At 42.7% G+C, this 16725-nt stretch overlaps 1 protein-coding gene across 16 annotated transcripts in view; it reads left to right on the forward strand.

Annotated features, from left to right (window-relative positions):
• The first annotated feature begins 689 nt into the window (after nt 1-689).
• The window catches only part of map4 (microtubule associated protein 4), a 104528-nt gene continuing 88492 nt past the window's right edge, over nt 690-16725 (forward strand). For 10 of the 16 annotated variants that reach the window (XM_031903809.1, XM_031903816.1, XM_031903819.1 and 7 more), the window contains exon 1: nt 995-1302. The gene's annotated coding sequence lies outside the window, so the exon portion shown is untranslated. Of the gene's footprint in view, nt 764-994; nt 1303-7099; nt 7172-16725 lie in introns of those variants that run through there. The other 6 variants (XM_031903811.1, XM_031903825.1, XM_031903826.1 and 3 more) reach the window with 6 other exon arrangements.

Raw genomic sequence — 16725 nt, forward strand, 5'->3', positions numbered from 1 at the left:
CCCTACTATACCTGCTATCCCACAGCCCCAGTCCCTTCCCAGAGGCTATTATCCCCCCCACTGCTACTATAGGCACCATCTCTCCCTACTATACCTGCTATCCCACAGCCCCAGTCCCTTCCCAGAGGCTATTATCCCCCCACTGCTACTATAGGCACCATCTCTCCCTACTATACCTGCTATCCCACAGCCCCAGTCCCTTCCCAAAGGTTACAAACATACCTTTATCTATTTTAGGGTTGCCACCTGTCCATCATTTTGCAGGCCCTGCTGGTATATAATTATGCTTTATATCAACATTATTAACAGGGAAGGAAGATAAAAGATATAAAAGGCCAGTATTTTTTCCAGAAATGTGTCATTCCTATTTTCTTCGACGACACAGAAAGTCAATTTGCAACTAAGGTACTTGATAAGGGATGATAACACATATAGGCAACATATACTGGAAAGTCAGTAATTGTTTTCCAGAAAAGATGCCAACCCTACTTACCTGAAAATACATATCTCTAGTACCCACAGAAAAAGAAATTCTGCCCACAAAGCCCCCTAGCTCTGTATAACTCTCCCTTTATAAGACTCTGACACACTAGCGCCACACTAGCGCCACACTCAATTCCACAAACTCCCGCTCCGAGGCTGACGCCCTGTGCCCATCATTTTATTGGCTGAGTTTAGCCCCAATCCCGTCCCTCAGGGCATGGCGGACATAGATTGGCTGGATATGACACAATCGACACAAGCTGAGGCGGCTGGGTAGAAGGTAAGGAACTGTGTGACAAGATTTACTACAATGTAGGGACAGACACTAAGCAGCTAACCACTGGTGCAAGGGACGCTGCATTGACTCAATAGGTATAACTAACCGCTAGTCTATACGGAGAGTCGGCTACAGACTCAACCACACCGCCTATTCGTATCAATAATAGCTAAATCTAGTGCGATTGGCTGCCTCGCCTTGCCTTTCTCTAAGCCCCGCCCCTCAGTATTCCCCTTCAGACTTCTCCTCACTCTACTCTTGATAGGCGGTCAGCCAGTGTCAGCTTCCATCGCCTCGCTTCTTCTATCCTGACTTCTGATTGGTTACCATTGCCGGCCTTGCTTCTCATCTCGACTTGTGAGTGGGCGTTGCCGTTGTCTGTCATTGCCTAGGGCGGGGAGTGGCCGGTCTCCGGAGGGTTTTGGTGGCCGCCGTGCAAGCGGGGGAAGAGTGTGTGAAGAGCGGTTACGGATTTTTTTTGGTTGTAGCGTTTATCCTCTGAGTCCGAAGCTCTCCGAGGGAGAGGGACGCGTCCTACGCACGTAAGTCTGGGGTGGGTGTGTGTGTGCGCGTCTTGTAGGGGATTGAGCTTCAGGGAACTTCCCGCCGCCTTGGGAGACCCCATCCCACCCGGGAGGGATAGGCTCTTGTGACTCCTTTATTTCGTGCTTGAACTCCTACATCTATTTCATTTGTGCCCTTGGCTTCCCTGAGAGGGTTTTTTACTGTCAGTTCTCTGTACTGGGAATTGTGGGATTTGTAGTCACCCAGCAAGTGGATGTGGCTGAGGGCCTAATTAGTGAAATTGAAAGAGACCTGGGGCAGTGTATTCAAAGGAGTCGTGACCTAGTCCTAGACAGTGACAGAGTCCTGTGTGTGACCCTTGGCCCTCAGCAAACATGTGGCCCTCTGGCTGGAATCATAGGGACTTTCCCCTCCATGTGGCCTTTCTAGTGCTGTTGCTATGGAATCTACTTGCTGCAACCCCATTACTGCTGTAAAAGGTAGGCCCTTGGGTAGTTTCCCATAGTTGCACCCAAACTTAGGGGTCCCTTGGTAGTTGCTGCCCATCATACATATTGCTTTTGAGTTCAGGGCATTTCCTTTTCTTTCTTGCGCCCCATTTATCCTAATGGCATGTAGTAACTGATGGGTAGTTGTTTGCAAGCTCATGTTTCTGTGAGACTAAGAGACCCTTGAGCTCCCAGATAGGCCATATTCCATATATTGCTGTGGAACTGAGGGCCCATGGGGGGTGGTTGGGATGCCCTATAATTCTGCTGGACTTTGAGCCCTTGGGTACTTGCTGGGACCCTATTCATTGCTCTGGGATCTATTCTTGTTTTCCTGGGACCCTGATAATTACTGGGCTGTTAAGGGACCATTTGCTTAGGTGCTGCCACCCTGGTCATTTCTTTTGGAATCCCTGCTTGTGCTGTACAGTTACTGGCACCCTAGTAATCATTTTGGGACCCTTGTGAACCATGAATCTTGGTGTTATAAACATTCCTGTGTTTGGGAGACCCACAGTCCAGTTACCAGCAACCCAATTGGGTTTATTGTTCAGTCTGCAGTAGGTAGCACTTTAAAACAACCGGCACCCACTGATTGGTGTGGAACTGGTATTCTCTGCATAGTAATTGACACAATGCTGAATGTTGAGGTGCCTGAGGCCTCTTTCCTGACACGGCTAGGGGGGATTTTTTCTGTGGCCCCTGGACTGTTCACATAGTTACTGCCAACCCCTGTATTCCTGTATCCAGAATTATTATTAAGGAAGCAGGTAGGATTAGGGGTGTGTCTGTGACCCAGTTATACATATAAATATTTGCTGCCCTGTATGTTTGTTGCTTTATTACTCACAGCTTCAAGTTCTAAATTCAACTGCAAATCTCTGCAGGATGCTGGAAGTCATAGGTTACTATGCTTTATAGGTTAACTGCTGCTGCTGCTTCATAGGTTAGCTGCTGCTGCTGCTTCATAGGTTAGCTGCTGCTTCATAGGTTAGCTGCTGCTGCTTCATAGGTTAGCTGCTGCTGCTGCTTCATAGGTTAGCTGCTGCTGCTGCTGCTGCTGCTGCTTCATAGGTTAGCTGCTGCTGCTTCATAGGTTAGCTGCTGCTGCTGCTTCATAGGTTAGCTGCTGCTGCTGCTGCTGCTTCATAGGTTAGCTGCTGCTGCTGCTGCTGCTTCATAGGTTAGCTGCTGCTGCTGCTGCTGCTTCATAGGTTAGCTGCTGCTGCTGCTTCATAGGTTAGCTGCTGCTGCTTCATAGGTTAGCTGCTGCTGCTGCTGCTTCATAGGTTAGCTGCTGCTTCATAGGTTAGCTGCTGTTGCTTGAGGGCTCTGTGTTTGACATCCTTGCCTCAGCCTTTCTTATGGGTGGCCATAAATAAACAGCATGGGGCTCTAATTGGTTAGTTGACCGCTAATTAGCAAATGGATATGTAAGAAGCGAGCTGTTAGTCTCTTTTCTGGGTTCCTTGCCCTATTTTAGAGATGCTTCTGATGAAGTGGCGAGAAGCCATGAAACGCGTAAAGCTCTGGGTGCCTAACTCGGTGATGGTTTTAATCGTTTGAATAAAAGTTATATTTTATGGAAGGATGTTCCTGTGCTCCGTCCACAATTTATCTATATTTCACCTATTTTAGAGAGACACCGGGCTACCTATCACTGTGGCAAAAAAGGGAAGAAACAGGTGCCAACTTTGATACCTGATTACATCCTCAATTCTCCATGTTTGCTTTTCTTTCCCATTCTGTATTGTTTGTGTATTGAAGAGACATTAAAATGGAGTCATTCTAATTTGCCTGTGCTGTGGCTCATAATAATCAGAATGTGCTAGGCCAGAACTTTTTTCACTGTTACCCTGTGCTTCTCCTGTACTAGCCAATTGGCTAGTCATTAGTCATGGTAATTGATAACTAGATCAATTAAACTTTTTAGCTAAATTATTTCAAGTAGCCTTCACCTTTAGAAATATAATATACCCCGCAGGTCCCTCTTTATCTCCTCTTTCTGTATTTTTATATATGTTTCATGTATACATTCTTCTGTTGAACAAAACTTAATATGTTGCTGCTTTTTAAATAATAATCTTTTCAAGACATATATATTTACCACTCACAGCTTCAGTACAGGAACGCTGGACAGTTATAGTCTGGGTGAAAAGAGAAAAGGCTGAAAACTTTTGCCAACCCCACCGCTGATTTTTGCCAGTATTAAAGAACTCCCTTTAGAAGGAGGGTCTGTGTGGGTTTATTCTGCACCGTTTGTATGGAACTGGCCTAACTTCTCTGAGTACGTTGGGATGCCTGTCACCCAGAGGCATGTTTGAGATGAGCTGCTGTGATTTCCTTCTGTTCTGTGATTGAATGCGACACTTGTGAGTCGGATTATCTAGAGAGACAGGGAGGTGATTCCTGGGGAATTGGCTGCATGGAGGTTAGTTGTTAGTGCTAGTTGACAGGTGTATCATTATTTTGCCAGGTGGTGAAATATATATATTTTTAACATGTTCTCCTAATCCTCTAATTGGGTCTTTAAAATTGTAATTATTTGTCCTTTTCAGTCTAGATACAAGTTTAGCTTAGATAACACCACGTTCTTAACAGCTTATTGTGACTTCTGACTTCAGCTCGTGCTATAAAGCCAGCAGGCATTTTATGTTTGGCTCTTTAAACATGGGTTAAGTACTGGGGCATAGAGACAGTAAGGAAGCCTGTTGGGTTCATAGGTATGTAAAGACTGGGTATTGTTGGAATATAAACAGAGTACCATCATCTCTTATGTTCTTTCACCTAAAAACTTAAATTCCAATATGTATTTATCCCTTTTCAGTGGTTTTAAGGTTATTTGTAAGTTTAATTCTTTTTGAAAGCAAAGTCTGGCAGTTTTTAGTCTCCGCTCTCCTCAAAACATTGTAGCAGATGTGGGGGAGAACTTACATCTGCTACATTGTTTCAAGAGTCATAAGCAGAAAGAATACATTTACAAATAACTTGAAAACCTTTGAAATTTTCAATATTTATTGGGACACTGTTGTGTATAGTGCAAGAACTAACCTTGGGTGGAGTTGCCCTTTAATGAGTGCTTGGAAGCTGTTGTCAGGAGAGGGACATTTGTCTGACTCACTAGGGACCCTGACTGCTAAGTTATGACTTTGAGGAAAGACAGCGCTTGTGTTACCTTTATATTCCTTTATATTATTAGTGGAAGTTAACATGAGAAATATAGTTTAGCACTTGACAAAGAGGTGTCTCATTCGTGACTACTGACATTTATTGGTTTATTAGTTAATTTCTTTTGACAGCATGGTTAATATTATTTTACATGCTTGTTGAGAGTTGTAATATGAAAGAGCAGCAGATGCTTTATTGACTGTTCAGCAGTTAATCCACCTATTAAGGATGCTAGGTGCACTTGCAGCCAGTCAGGAAATATTCCACAAAGCATATATGGCATCTATTATGTGGTCATTGTTCTGCATCATTGTTTATATCTAATTAGATGTATTTTAATGAAAAATACACATGCCCAAAGAATTGTTGATTTAATTTTTGCATGTTGATAAGGCGTGGTTGCCTTGGTGACACTGACAGGTACAGGAACAAAGCCAGGCAGGCTGTATGAGTCCCCTCTTACAGACCTCAGCAAGGTTGGGCATCCTTGTGTCTATAGTATTACTTGTCATGGAGATATCTATATGTAATAAACATGCATAATACAAACACACAGGTTAAAGGAAAAGTAACACCAAAAAATAAAAATGTGTCAAAGTAATTAAGCTATAATGTGCTGTTGCCCTGCTTTAGTAAAACTAGTGTGTTTTTGGGGAGAAAAGGCACAGGTTACATAGCAGATAACAGATACAATATGTAGAATACAATGGTTTTTTTTATGTTATCTGCTATGTAACCTGTGCATTTTCTACTTTTTTCCAGCTTGAATGGCTGCCCCCATGGCTACACAGCGGGGTATTTATATAAACTATAGTAGGGTTTCTGTAGCAAACACCCCAGCTGTACCAGTGCAGGAATGGCTGCCCCCGGGGCTACACAGCGGGGTATTTATATAAACTATAGTAGGGTTTCTGTAGCAAACACCCCAGCTGTACCAGTGCAGGAATGGCTGCCCCCATGGCTACACAGCGGGGTATTTATATAAACTATAGTAGGGTTTCTGTAGCAAACACCCCAGCTGTACCAGTGCAGGAATGGCTGCCCCCATGGCTACACAGCGGGGTATTTATATAAACTATAGTAGGGTTTCTGTAGCAAACACCCCAGCTGTACCAGTGCAGGAATGGCTGCCCCCATGGCTACACAGCGCGGTATTTATATAAACTATAGTAGGGTTTCAGTAGCAAACACCCCAGCTGTACCGGTGTAGGAATGGCTGCCCCCGGGGCTACACAGCGGGGTATTTATATAAACTATAGTAGGGTTTCTGTAGCAAACACCCCAGCTGTACCAGTGCAGGAATGGCTGCCCCCGGGGCTACACAGCGGGGTATTTATATAAACTATAGTAGGGTTTCTGTAGCAAACACCCCAGCTGTACCAGTGCAGGAATGGCTGCCCCCGGGGCTACACAGCGGGGTATTTATATAAACTATAGTAGGGTTTCTGTAGCAAACACCCCAGCTGTACCAGTGCAGGAATGGCTGCCCCCGGGGCTACACAGCGGGGTATTTATATAAACTATAGTAGGGTTTCTGTGGCAAACACCCCAGCTGTACCAGTGCAGGAATGGCTGCCCCCGGGGCTACACAGCGGGGTATTTATATAAACTATAGTAGGGTTTCTGTAGCAAACACCCCAGCTGTACCAGTGCAGGAATGGCTGCCCCTGGAGCTACACAGAGGGGTATTTATATAAACTATAGAAGTGTTCCCAAACATGCGAGTTCTACTAAAGCAGTTACTGTTGTTACTTTTCCTTTAACATTTATTTTTATTATTAAAATGCAATCGGACAAAAATGTTTTCATGAAAAAACTAGTTTCCATTCTAATTATTTCATCTGTCAATTTTAAGTCGGCTTGCCTGGATGAAACCCATTGCAGATAGCAGCAGTCACGCTCACGCTGGATTTATGTAGCCTTTCTGCCTGGCAGATTTTATCTGAGCTGCTGTGAATTAGAACTGGTCAGTGTCTTTGTTGGGCGATGACTTTGTCTTTTCCCCATCGAGGCGTGGCAGGCCTTCTGTTCCCTCTGTCTGGGGATGATGCAGCTCTTGGCACTGGGCGCTGCTGGTCAGGGGGGGGTGCCGGCCCTGACATCACAGAATGCTAATATGGTGCTGCTGCTGTATAGGGGCCGGCTAGCGTTCCTCAGGCACTGCTGCATGGGTGTGGCGCAGGGGAAGAGCTCTGGAGCAGGATTCTGGATACATCCCTCAAGTGCCTCAGTGAGTAGTTTAACCACTTTGCTGCCAGGATGCTTGCTGCACACTTGGACACCTCTAGTTTTGGCCATTCTTGAAAGGAACCTCATTTATTTAAAGAAATCTTACTCTGTCTCATAAATGTGAAGGAAAGTTCAGGTTCAGTTTGTAGCATTGTGTATATAAAATGTAAATAACACAATAAAATACAAGGCATGGAAGTGTTTATAGACTGGGCTGCCTGCCTGCAATGGACTTATACATCTGTACAATCAAGCCAAGTTGCTTGGCACTTGCTTCATTCTGCGTCCTGCTTGGTACCCCCTAGACCAGGGGTCCCCAACGTTTCTTACTTAGGCGAATGCCAATGTGATTTTTAAAAAGCCTTGTCTTTTCCTATCAGGCGATAACTAGAGATTTCAACAACGGAGCAATTCTATTCCCCACAAATCCAGGTGTCATATTCCCACAATTAGAAATGACATTCAGTGCAATGGGGAAATCGCAGCAACTTCCCGCTCAGTGGGTTTTACTTTCAGCGATTCCAATAGTTATGAATGACAATGCTTTCTTTGTAAAATCCCTCGAAAAAGGGTCTCATAGCGATTCGGAGCTTAAAGCGATTTGAAGTAGTGTCGTCAGTTTAGGTACTGGCGATTCATATTCTCTATGTAGAGAGAAAACTAGCGATTTGTCACTGAAACTCACTTTTTAAAAATTGCAGCGACTAATGTCTCCGTGGGACATTAGCCTTATGAGCCACAGTCAAATATAAAAAGACTTGGAGAGTGTTTTTGCATAATGAAAGAAAAGACAACTTTAGGGCTCTGGTACACGGGGAGATTAGTCGCCCGCGGCAAAACTCCCTGCTCGCGGGCGACTAATCTCCCCGAGTTGCCTTCCCTCTGCCATCCCACCGGCGAACATGTAAGTCGCCGGCGGGATGGCAGACGCGGCGGGGCGATTTCGGGAAATCGCCGAAAAAGCCTCGCGAGTCTTTTTCGGCGATTTGCGCGAAATCGCGCTGCCGCGTCTGCCATCCCGCCGGCGACTTACATGTTCGCCGGTGGGATGGCAGAGGGAAGGCAACTCGGGGAGATTAGTCGCCCGCGAGCAGGGAGTTTTGCCGCGGGCGACTAATCTCCCCGTGTACCAGAGCCCTTAAGCAAGTTTCATTCAATTCTTTACTGGGTTTAACGTTCTTTGTAAACACAGTTACTATTGAAAGTAGGATATGTCTAGGGGTTGATATTCTGGTACTCTGTAACAGTGTAACCCAAGCCGGCTGGTTAACACTTTTTTTTTAGTAGCATTTCAAGTAACTTTAAAATCATTGAAAATATTTCATTATGGGTATGTGTGTGTATGACTTTTTGGCTGGATCCAAAAAAGTAATATATATATATTAGGGATGCTATTTTTGGATTCAGCTGAAGCCTTCGTAAAAGGCCAAACCAAATCCTAATTTGCACATGCAAATTAAGCCACGGAAGGGTTAAAGTGCATGATGAGCTACACGTTTATGTGACAGAAAGTCACATTATTTTAAGGATTTGTTTTGGCCAGGAGCGTGGATTCGGCCGAATCTTGCCCAAATCCCTAACCGAATCTTCGATTCTGTGCATCCCTAATATATTTGTATTGATGTGGAATTGGTTTTATATGGGGCACTTGGGGGTTTATTCACATAACGACTTGGTATTAGTTTACTTATACTGAACGCTGTAGCTTTGCTTCTTTCCAGTCTATATTTTATAGTCTGCGCCTCAGATCATGTTCACGGTCACCTAACTCTGCGCATTTCACTTATTCTCCTTTCTTTTTCCTCCACCTGATCACTGCACCTGTTTTACATTGGTTTCTGGACTATTTTTGGCGCCAGATTTGGCTAGGGTTTAAATGTTTGTGCTGCTTTTGTAGTCTGTTAGTTTGTCCCTGAGGAAGGGCAATATTTGTGCTCGAAACGTTGTAATAAAACTTTTTTTTTTTTGTATATTAAGTCCCAGTAAACCGGCTCAACCTCCTGTCAATCATTTGGTCGGCAAATATCACAATTTAAATGTGACGTTTTACAGTGTATAATTGCAAAGAATTTGGGGAATGCATCATCTACAGTACATAATATCTTTTAAAGATTCAGAGAATCCGGAGAATTTATGTACGTAAAGACTGAAAGCCAATACTGAATGACTGTGATCTTCGGGCGCTCAGCCGGCGCTGCATTAGTAGAAATCACTACATGGGCTTAGAAATACTTCCAAAAACCATTGTCTGGGAACACTGTTCATCGCTGCACCCACAAATGCAAATGACGACCCTGCAATGCAAAGAAGAAGCCGTATATAAACATGATCCAGAAACACTGCCACCTTCTCTGGATCCAAGCTCGATGGACTGAGGCAAAGTGGAAAACTGTCCTTTGATCGAATTAATCAAAATGTTAAATTCTTTTTGAAAACCATGGACGCGCCATACGGAGTAAAGAGGAGAAGGACCATCTGGCTCATCAGTGCACAGTTTCCCTGTTGGTATGGGGGGCATTATTGTGAATGGCACGGGTATTTTTCATGTCTGCATAGACCTGCGAGTGCTGAATTTTCCAATGTTTTACCCAGCACCAAGGTATTTTAGTATTGGGGTGTGTGCCCTCCTTCTACTATATACACACATATATTATATATATTATATATGTGTGTATACATACATGGGTCTCACAAGAGCTCCATTACTTTCACATGGATATGTTTTCTCTTTTAGAAGCACCTGGGCTACTGACTTTTTTACACTCTAAAATATTTTTAATATCATATATACAGGTATGGGATCCCTTATCCAGAAACCCATTATCCAGAAAGTTCAGAATTACAGAAAGGCCATCTCTCGTAGACTCCATTATAAGCAAATAATTAAACATTTTTAAAATGGTTTTCTTTTTCTCTGTATTAATAAAACAGTACCTTGTACTTGATCCCAACTAAGATATAATTACCCCTTATTGGGGGCAGAACAGCCCTATTTAGGTTTATTTAATGGTTAAATGATTGCCTTTTCTCCGTAATAATAAAACAGTACCTGTACTTGATCCCAACTATGATATAATTACCCCTTATTGGGGGCAGAACAGCCCTATTGGGTTTATTTAATGGTTAAATGATTCCCTTTTCTCTGTAATAATAAAACAGTACCTGTACTTGATCCCAACTAAGATATAATTACCCCTTATTGGGGGCAGAACAGCCCTATTGGGTTTATTTAATGGTTAAATGATTCCCTTTTCTCTGTAATAATAAAACAGTACCTGTACTTGATCCCAACTAAGATATAATTACCCCTTATTGGGGGCAGAACAGCCCTATTGGGTTTATTTAATGGTTAAATGATTCCCTTTTCTCTGTAATAATAAAACAGTACCTGTACTTGATCCCAACTAAGATATAATTACCCCTTATTGGGGGCAGAACAGCCCTATTGGGTTTATTTAATGGTTAAATGATTCCCTTTTCTCTGTAATAATAAAACAGTACCTGTACTTGATCCCAACTAAGGGGTAATCAGTCCTTACTGGAGGAAAACAATCCAATTGGGTTTAATCAATATTTAAATGATTTTTAGCAGACTTAAGTTATGGAGATCCAAATTACGGAAAGATCCCTTATCTAAAAACCCCCCAGGTCCTGATCATTCTGAATAACAGATCCCATACCTGTATTTAGGACCTTCAGATGTTTTGTGCGTACAGCTTCTAACCACCACAGCACAATAAAACACAGCATTTTATAAATAATGAGCACATATTAAATTCTGTATAATAATAATAAGATAAGTGTTTAGTAATGATCTGCACACCGCCTTGAATTAATGCTGTCGGAAACAATGGGTGGGATGTTTTTGTGGCATATAAATGCGCTGTGCAGTGAGAATGGGTGTGTATAATTGGCACACATACACAATCTTCCTGCTCTGGCTGACACAGTAGTCGAGACATAGGTGATCCCGAATGATTTGATTAGACCTTGTACCTGGGTGAATAAATGATCTGACTCTTGTTTGCTTTTCCCCCGCACTGTTGTCGCTGGATTTGTTTCCATTTTTCTGCATCTATTGAAGCCTTACTGTAATGCAGGACTGTAACAACTGCTTTTGTGTGACATTTTTCCCACCGTGTGATCAGGAAACCCATTGTGTAGGCTCACATTGCCCGCACAATTAAAGAGACCTAATTGCTGTTAGAGCCATTGTTTCCTCTTTGCCAGGCCGCACAAATGGTTATGAAAACACATTTTGCTTTTGGTGATACAGGTGATGCACCTTGTCTGGATATTTCAGCTACAGGTTTGGCCACATAGTTCCGCGTAAATAAAGGCAAAAGAATTAGGAGACTTTCATATTTGGAGTTTTTGTGCTGTAAAAGCTTTTCTTATTTCTCTGTCCAGAAAACAGTGCAATACAGTGAGTCTGGCCTGTCATATACAGTTGTATTGCCTTGTGGCTGTATGTTGCAGCTCATACATATATACAGCTATACAGGCTATGAGCAAACTTAGGCGCTGTTCCTGCTAAAATGTGCTTCGTACAGGGGAATCCCTATGCTGCCATAGTTTTATGGTATCTCTCTGTACAGGCTATGAGCAAACTTAGGCGCTGTTCCTGCTGAATTGTGCTTAGTACAGGGGAATCCCTATGCTGCTAATATAGCAGCTAATCGGCAATTAGATCAGATCTTTCTACTAAAGTGAAAGCAAATCTAATTGGATGCTATTGGTTACCATATTGGCAATTTAGCACCTGTCAGTAAATCAGTTTCTGGTATTAGGGCTCTGGTACACGGGGAGATTAGTCGCCCGCGGCAAAACTCCCTGCTCGCGGGCGACTAATCTCCCCGTGTACCAGAGCCCTTAAGAGAAATCTGAACTTGCTGCCATAGGAGGGGTGGGGGTTAAGTTGCCGGAAGGGCTTGTTGGCAGTTACTGATGCATTGCTTTTCTCAGTAGATCCAGAAGTTTTTAGATTTAGCTTTAGGTTAAAGGGAAACTCCACCCAAACACCACTTAAGCTTTTTGAAAAGTAAACATAATTTCAATATGCAGCCTTTTCTTGATGTTTAATGTAATAATATGGTTTGGAACAGTTCCCTAAGCCCCGCCCCCTGTTCCCCTGCTGATCTGGCTGGCTACTTAGACTCAAGAAAAAAAAATATAACTTGTCGACTGTCTTCAGCCTGCATCCTCTCAATTCCACAATTCCCTGCTGTACACATGATGCCAATAAGGAAAGGAACATCCCAGTGCAATGCATTGTGGGCTATGTAGCTCCTGCATGCTGTCTGTAAGCTGTGGAGAAGTTACAATTTGTAATTTTAATGTTTTAGTCCCTCCTCCCCTGCCAGTATTTCAGATGATGCAGAAATAGAAGAACTGCGTTGCCGCTGGATTTCAGCATATAAATGTATTTATACTGTTTGAAGGAACTGATTACAGTGATAGGTATATTAGGGGTTTCTGTGTTGTGTGGTTTGGAAGCCGGAGTTCCCCTGTTGTCAGCGTATGCAACTTTTGGGTAGAGGATCAGGGTACCTAAGCAATGTAGTGTATGTGTTCAGCCAATATAGACTACAACATTAGCACACATTCCCTTAATAGATTCCTATTGCTGCAGATATATCTGTTCTTAATTTGTAAAACTGTAAGCTTTCCAGCCATGTCAGGGCAAAGCTCTCTGGCAAATCTTAGCAGTTTCCTACTGATCATCTGGGGCTGTGCAGCTTTCTGCCGCTGTCTGTATACTCAATATAAACTCAGTTTAGTCAAAGTGAATCTCGTGGGCTTGCTGAACAGTAGCGCCGAACACACAAAATACAAATACACAATGTTTTCCCATGAAACTGGAGTAGGAATTGGCAGTTCCCGTGGCATGCCTGCTTTCATTATATGAAAGGCAAACCAAATAGTAAAGTGTAATTTGAACATATCGCATTGGTACACTGCCCAGAAAGGTGGCTGAGGCTGTCCCTTGCTGATCAGTGGCACTAAGGGCTCTGGCACACGGGGAGATTAGTCGCCCGCGACAAAACTCCCTGTTCGCGGGCGACTAATCTCCCCGAGTTGCCACCAGTTGCCATCCCACTGGCGACAATGTAAGTCGCTGGTGCGATGGCACCAAAAAACCTCGCGAGGCAACTTCGCCAATTTCCCGAAATCGCGCCACCGCGTATACCATCCCACTGGCGACTTACATTGTCGCCGGTGGGATGGCAACTGGCGGCAACTCAGGGAGATTAGTCGCCCTCGAACAGGGAGTTTTGTTGTGGGCGACTAATCTCCCCGTGTGCCAGAGCCCTAACAGTCTCCCTTGCTATTGGCTGAAGCCAAGGGCTTTACTAGGGCACTAATTGAAGTCTTTATTAGTTGAAAGTCCATTCATGTCTTAAAAAAATTATAAATCCCTGTGCATTTATTATTGAACACTTTTCCAGAAGGCAGGATGTTTTCATTCAAGTACTTTCACTTTGTAGGGCTTTTAGTCTGTCATGAAAATGTGTTTATTTTAACGTAAAACCTCACCCCCCAAACAATGAAGGTCTCTATAAAAATATATTGCATAAACAGCTCATATGTAAAACCCTGCTTCATCTAAATAAACCATTTTCATATAAATATATTTTTTTAGTAGTATGTGCCATTGGGTAATCCTAAATAGGAAACTGCCATTTTAAGTACTAAGGGCCGCCCCCTGGGATCATTGGATTCACAGTGCACACAAACAAGCCAAGGCACACATACATGCTAGGCCCCATCAGCCAATGAATGGGCAGAGTTCTGCCTTTTACTCCCACACTACTTCCTGTTACAGTCAGAGCTGCATCACTTCCTGTCAGCTGATCTCTGAGGGAGCACACAGCCCATCACTAAATGGCGGCTCAAGGGAAAGGATGTAAAAGGGCAATATTTACTGATAAATATATTCCAGTTTGGCGTCACTTAACATAATATAAACTATCTGTTGGTTACGTATTCATTCTGAGGGTATAGTTTTCCTTTAATGTATCATGATTGTCAGCTCTTCTGTTCTCCCATGTATTGTACAGTTCTATGTTGGCGTTTTATATACAGTGGTGTGAAAAACTATTTGCCCCCTTCCTGATTTCTTATTCTTTTGCATGTTTGTCACACAAAATGTTTCTGATCATCAAACACATTTAACTATTAGTCAAAGATAACACAAGTAAACACAAAATGCAGTTTTTAAATGAGGGTTTTTATTATTTAGGGAGAAAAAAAATCCAAACCTACATGGCCCTGTGTGAAAAAGTAATTGCCCCCTGAACCTAATAACTGGTTGGGCCACCCTTAGCAGCAATAACTGCAATCAAGCGTTTGCGATAACTTGCAACGAGTCTTTTACAGCGCTCTGGAGGAATTTTGGCCCACTCATCTTTGCAGAATTGTTGTAATTCAGCTTTATTTGAGGGTTTTCTAGCATGAACCGCCTTTTTAAGGTCATGCCACAACATCTCAATAGGATTCAGGTCAGGACTTTGACTAGGGCACTCCAAAGTCTTCATTTTGTTTTTCTTCAGCCATTCAGAGGTGGATTTGCTGGTGTGTTTGGGTCATTGTCCTGCTGCAGCACCCAAGATCGCTTCAGCTTGAGTTGACGAACAGATGGCCGGACATTCTCCTACAGGATTTTTTGGTAGACAGTAGAATTCATGGTTCCATCTATCACAGCAAGCCTTCCAGGTCCTGAAGCAGCAAAACAACCCCAGACCATCACACTACTGCCACCATATTTTACTGTTGGTATGATGTTCTTTTTCTGAAATGCTGTGTTACTTTTACGCCAGATGTAACGGGACACGCACCTTCCAAAAAGTTCAACTTTTGTCTCGTCGGTCCACAAGATATTGATCTTGGCAATCATTGAGATGTTTTTTAGCAAAATTGAGACGAGCCACAATGTTCTTTTTGCTTAAAAGTGGTTTGCCCCTTGGAAATCTGCCATGCAGGCCGTTTTTGCCCAGTCTCTTTCTTATGGTGGAGTCGTGAACACTGACCTTAATTGAGGCAAGTGAGGCCTGCAGTTCTTTAGATGTTGTCCTGGGGTCTTTTGTGGCCTCTCGGATGAGTTGTCTCTGTGCTCTTGGGGTAATTTTGGTTGGCCGGCCACTCCTGGGAAGGTTCACCACTGTTCCATGTTTTTGCCATTTGTGGATAATGGCTCTCACTGCGGTTCGCTGGAGTCCCAAAGCTTTAGAAATGGCTTTATAACCTTTACCAGACTGATAGATCTCAATTACTTTTGTTCTCATTTGTTCCTGAATTTCTTTGGATCTTGGCATGATGTCTAGCTTTTGAGGTGCTTTTGGTCTACTTCTCTGTGTCAGGTAGCTCCTATTTAAGTGATTTCTTGATTGAAACAGGTGTGGCAGTAATCGGGCCTGGGGGTGACTACAGAAATTGATATTGAAATTGAAAATTGAAATTGATAAACCACAGTTAAGTTATTTTTTAACAAGGGGGGCAATCACTTTTTCACACAGGGCCATGTAGATTTGGAGTTTTTTTTCTCCCTTAATAACGTAAACCTTCATTTAAAAACTGCATTTTGTGTTCAATTATGTTATCTTTGACTTATAGTTAACGGTTTTTGATGAGCAGAAACATTTAAGTGTGACAAACATGCAAAAGAATAAGAAATCAGGAAGGGGGCAAATAGTTTTTCACACCACTGTATACGTGATAATACAGGTATAGGACCCGTTTTCCAGAATGCTTGGGACCCAAAGGTATTCCGGATAAGGGGTCTTTCAGTAATCTTCATACCTTGTCTATTAAAAAAAAATCAATAAAACATTAATTAAACTCAATAAGATTATTTTGCACCCAGTAAGGATTAATTGTATCTTAGTTTGGATCAAATACAAAGCACTGTTTTATTTTTACAGAGAAAAAGGAAATCAATTTTTAAAATCTGAATTATTTGCTTATAATGGAGTCTATGGGAGACAGGATTTCCGTAATTCGGAGCTTTATGGATATCGGGTTTCCGGATTAGGGATCCCATACCTGTAGAACAATTGTCTGTATGAGGCAGTCTCCTCAACCTTATTTATACCTGTAGAACAAAATTCTCAGTTTGCGTCTGTATTTTATTTTTGTATGTCTAATATTGTGACTTTTTTTAAACAAAACATACCTTTTGAGCTAGCAATCAGAATAAGCAGTTGTACCACTATCTACTTAAGTTCAAGGACCCCACAATGTGCTAAGGAGTAAACACAGCGTTGGCTTGTTATTACTGTCTATAAAAGTTATATATTATCTTGGTTTTACCTTTAGCCAATGTGTATGACGAGCAAAGCTAAAGCCCCACGAGTCCCATGACAGTGCGGTGCCTGGGGCATGTGTAAAAGCGCCATGTACAGATCACAGACCCGCTGTGTTTACTTTGTAATGTTGTGATTACTCTGTAAGCTATGCACTGACGGTCTGTGTGGTATTTATAATGAGTATACATTGTGTGGAGCTTCAGCGCTGTGCATACAGGGACGCCGTTTGGTGTTTAGCCGGAGTTACGGT

This window comes from Xenopus tropicalis, chromosome 6 (genome assembly GCF_000004195.4).
Source record: "Xenopus tropicalis strain Nigerian chromosome 6, UCB_Xtro_10.0, whole genome shotgun sequence".
Taxonomy (NCBI): Eukaryota; Metazoa; Chordata; class Amphibia; order Anura; family Pipidae; genus Xenopus; species Xenopus tropicalis.